The following is a 4,888-nucleotide window of genomic DNA, read 5'->3' on the forward strand; positions in this document are numbered from 1 at the left end:
CAGGAGAGTGGGAGAGAGAGACTGAATCAAACCGAGCCAGGAGGGTGAGACAGAGAGAGACTGAATCAAACCGAGCCAGGAGAGTGGGAGAGAGAGAGAGACTGAATCAAACCGAGCCAGGAGAGTGGGAGAGAGAGAGACTGAATCAAACCGAGCCAGGAGAGTGGGAGAGAGAGAGAGACTGAATCAAACCGAGCCAGGAGGGTGGGACAGAGAGAGACTGAATCAAACCGAGCCAGGAGAGTGGGAGAGAGAGAGAGACTGAATCAAACCGAGCCAGGAGGGTGGGACAGAGAGAGACTGAATCAAACCGAGCCAGGAGAGTGGGAGAGAGAGAGAGATTGAATCAAACCGAGCCAGGAGAGTGGGAGAGAGAGAGACTGAATCAAACCGAGCCAGGAGAGTGGGAGAGAGAGAGAGAGACTGAATCAAACCGAGCCAGGAGAGTGGGGCAGAGAGAAAGACTGAATCAAACCGAGCCAGGAGAGTGGGAGAGAGAGAGACTGAATCAAACCGAGCCAGGAGAGTGGGAGAGAGAGAGAGATTGAATCAAACCGAGGCAGGAGAGTGGGAGAGAGAGAGACTGAATCAAACCGAGCCAGGAGGGCGGGACAGAGAGAGACTGAATCAAACCGAGCCAGGAGAGTGGGAGAGAGAGAGAGAGAGACTGAATCAAACCGAGCCAGGAGAGCGGGAGAGAGACTGAATCAAACCGAGCCAGGAGAGTGGGAGAGAGAGAGACTGAATCAAACCGAGCCAGGAGAGTGGGAGAGAGAGACTGAATCAAACCGAGCCTGGAGAGTGGGAGAGAGAGAGACTGAATCAAACCGAGCCAGGAGAGTGGGGCAGAGAGAGAGACTGAATCAAACCGAGCCAGGAGAGTGGGGGAGAGAGAGAGAGACTGAATCAAACCGAGCCAGGAGAGTGAGAGAGAGAGAGACTGAATCAAACCGAGCCAGGAGGGCGGGACAGAGAGAGACTGAATCAAACCGAGCCAGGAGAGTGGGAGAGAGAGAGAGAGAGACTGAATCAAACCGAGCCAGGAGAGCGGGAGAGAGACTGAATCAAACCGAGCCAGGAGAGTGGGAGAGAGAGAGACTGAATCAAACCGAGCCAGGAGAGTGGGGCAGAGAGAGAGAGACTGAATCAAACCGAGACAGGAGAGTGGGAGAGAGAGAGAGACTGAATCAAACCGAGCCAGGAGAGTGAGAGAGAGAGAGACTGAATCAAACCGAGCCAGGAGGGCGGGACAGAGAGAGACTGAATCAAACCGAGCCAGGAGAGTGGGAGAGAGAGAGAGACTGAATCAAACCGAGCCAGGAGAGTGGGGCAGAGAGAGAGACTGAATCAAACCGAGCCAGGAGGGTGGGTCAGAGAGAGACTGAATCAAACCGAGCCAGGAGAGTGGGGCAGAGAGAGAGACTGAATCAAACCGAGCCAGGAGAGCGGGAGAGAGAGACTGAATCAAACCGAGCCAGGAGGGTGGGAGAGAGAGAGACTGAATCAAACCGAGCCAGGAGAGTGGGAGAGAGAGAGAGACTGAATCAAACCGAGCCAGGAGAGTGGGGCAGAGAGAGACTGAATCAAACCGAGCCAGGAGAGTGGGAGAGAGAGAGAGACTGAATCAAACCGAGCCAGGAGGGTGGGTCAGAGAGAGACTGAATCAAACCGAGCCAGGAGAGTGGGAGAGAGAGAGAGACTGAATCAAACCGAGCCAGGAGAGTGGGAGAGAGAGAGAGAGACTGAATCAAACCGAGCCAGGACAGTGGGAGAGAGAGAGACTGAATCAAACCGAGCCAGGAGAGTGGGAGAGAGAGAGAGACTGAATCAAACCGAGCCAGGAGAGTGGGGCAGAGAGAGACTGAATCAAACCGAGCCAGGAGAGTGGGAGAGAGAGAGAGACTGAATCAAACCGAGCCAGGAGATTGGGAGAGAGAGACTGAATCAAACCGAGCCAGGAGGGTGGGACAGAGAGAGACTGAATCAAACCGAGCCAGGAGAGTGGGAGAGAGAGAGAGACTGAATCAAACCGAGCCAGGAGAGTGGGAGGGAGAGAGACTGAATCAAACCGAGCCAGGAGAGTGGGAGAGAGAGAGAGACTGAATCAAACCGAGCCAGGAGGGTGGGACAGAGAGAGACTGAATCAAACCGAGCCAGGAGAGTGGGAGAGAGAGAGAGACTGAATCAAACCGAGCCAGGAGAGTGGGAGAGTGAGAGAGACTGAATCAAACCGAGCCAGGAGAGTGGGGCAGAGAGAGAGACTGAATCAAACCGAGCCAGGAGAGTGGGAGAGAGAGAGACTGAATCAAACCGAGCCAGGAGAGTGGGGCAGAGAGAGAGACTGAATCAAACCGAGCCAGGAGGGTGGGACAGAGAGAGACTGAATCAAACCGAGCCAGGAGAGTGGGGGAGAGAGAGAGACTGAATCAAACCGAGCCAGGAGAGTGGGAGAGACTGAATCAAACCGAGCCAGGAGAGTGGGAGAGAGAGAGAGACTGAATCAAACCGAGCCAGGAGGGTGGGACAGAGAGAGACTGAATCAAACCGAGCCAGGAGAGTGGGAGAGAGAGAGAGACTGAATCAAACCGAGCCAGGAGAGTGGGGCAGAGAGAGAGACTGAATCAAACCGAGCCAGGAGAGTGGGAGAGAGAGAGAGAGACTGAATCAAACCGAGCCAGGAGAGTGGGGCAGAGAGAGAGACTGAATCAAACCGAGCCAGGAGAGTGGGAGAGAGAGAGACTGAATCAAACCGAGCCAGGAGAGTGGGGCAGAGAGAGAGACTGAATCAAACCGAGCCAGGAGGGTGGGACAGAGAGAGACTGAATCAAACCGAGCCAGGAGAGTGGGGGAGAGAGAGAGACTGAATCAAACCGAGCCAGGAGAGTGGGAGAGACTGAATCAAACCGAGCCAGGAGAGTGGGGGAGAGAGAGAGACTGAATCAAACCGAGCCAGGAGAGTGGGAGAGACTGAATCAAACCGAGCCAGGAGAGTGGGGGAGAGAGAGAGACTGAATCAAACCGAGCCAGGAGAGTGGGGCGGAGAGAGAGACTGAATCAAACCGAGCCAGGAGAGTGGGAGAGAGAGAGAGACTGAATCAAACCGAGCCAGGAGAGTGAGAGAGAGAGACTGAATCAAACCGAGCCAGGAGAGTGGGAGAGAGAGAGAGACTGAATCAAACCGAGCCAGGAGAGTGGGGCAGAGAGAGAGACTGAATCAAACCGAGCCAGGAGGGTGGGACAGAGAGAGAGACTGAATCAAACCGAGCCAGGAGAGTGAGAGAGAGACTGAATCAAACCGAGCCAGGAGAGTGAGCGAGAGACTGAATCAAACCGAGCCAGGAGAGTGAGAGAGAGAGAGAGACTGAATCAAACCGAGCCAGGAGAGTGGGAGAGAGAGAGAGACTGAATCAAACCGAGCCAGGAGAGTGAGAGAGAGAGACTGAATCAAACCGAGCCAGGAGAGTGGGAGAGAGAGAGAGACTGAATCAAACCGAGCCAGGAGAGTGGGGCAGAGAGAGAGACTGAATCAAACCGAGCCAGGAGAGTGGGAGAGAGAGAGAGAGACTGAATCAAACCGAGCCAGGAGAGTGGGAGAGAGAGAGAGAGACTGAATCAAACCGAGCCAGGAGAGTGGGGCAGAGAGAGAGACTGAATCAAACCGAGCCAGGAGAGTGGGAGAGAGAGAGAGACTGAATCAAACCGAGCCAGGAGAGTGGGGGAGAGAGAGAGACTGAATCAAACCGAGCCAGGAGAGTGGGAGAGACTGAATCAAACAGAGCCAGGAGAGTGGGAGAGAGAGAGAGACTGAATCAAACCGAGCCAGGAGAGTGGGGCAGAGAGAGACTGAATCAAACCGAGCCAGGAGAGTGGGAGAGAGAGAGAGACTGAATCAAACCGAGCCAGGAGATTGGGAGAGAGAGACTGAATCAAACCGAGCCAGGAGGGTGGGACAGAGAGAGACTGAATCAAACCGAGCCAGGAGAGTGGGGCAGAGAGAGAGACTGAATCAAACCGAGCCAGGAGGGTGGGACAGAGAGAGACTGAATCAAACCGAGCCAGGAGAGTGGGGGAGAGAGAGAGACTGAATCAAACCGAGCCAGGAGAGTGGGAGAGACTGAATCAAACCGAGCCAGGAGAGTGGGGGAGAGAGAGAGACTGAATCAAACCGAGCCAGGAGAGTGGGAGAGACTGAATCAAACCGAGCCAGGAGAGTGGGGGAGAGAGAGAGACTGAATCAAACCGAGCCAGGAGAGTGGGGCGGAGAGAGAGACTGAATCAAACCGAGCCAGGAGAGTGGGAGAGAGTGAGAGACTGAATCAAACCGAGCCAGGAGAGTGAGAGAGAGAGACTGAATCAAACCGAGCCAGGAGAGTGGGAGAGAGAGAGAGACTGAATCAAACCGAGCCAGGAGAGTGGGGCAGAGAGAGAGACTGAATCAAACCGAGCCAGGAGGGTGGGACAGAGAGAGAGACTGAATCAAACCGAGCCAGGAGAGTGAGAGAGAGACTGAATCAAACCGAGCCAGGAGAGTGAGCGAGAGACTGAATCAAACCGAGCCAGGAGAGTGAGAGAGAGAGACTGAATCAAACCGAGCCAGGAGAGTGGGAGAGAGAGAGAGACTGAATCAAACCGAGCCAGGAGAGTGAGAGAGAGAGACTGAATCAAACCGAGCCAGGAGAGTGGGAGAGAGAGAGAGACTGAATCAAACCGAGCCAGGAGAGTGGGGCAGAGAGAGAGACTGAATCAAACCGAGCCAGGAGAGTGGGAGAGAGAGAGAGAGACTGAATCAAACCGAGCCAGGAGAGTGGGAGAGAGAGAGAGAGACTGAATCAAACCGAGCCAGGAGAGTGGGGCAGAGAGAGAGACTGAATCAAACCGAGCCAGGAGA

This window comes from Scyliorhinus torazame, chromosome 22 (assembly GCF_047496885.1).
Source record: "Scyliorhinus torazame isolate Kashiwa2021f chromosome 22, sScyTor2.1, whole genome shotgun sequence".
NCBI classification, from domain to species: Eukaryota; Metazoa; Chordata; class Chondrichthyes; order Carcharhiniformes; family Scyliorhinidae; genus Scyliorhinus; species Scyliorhinus torazame.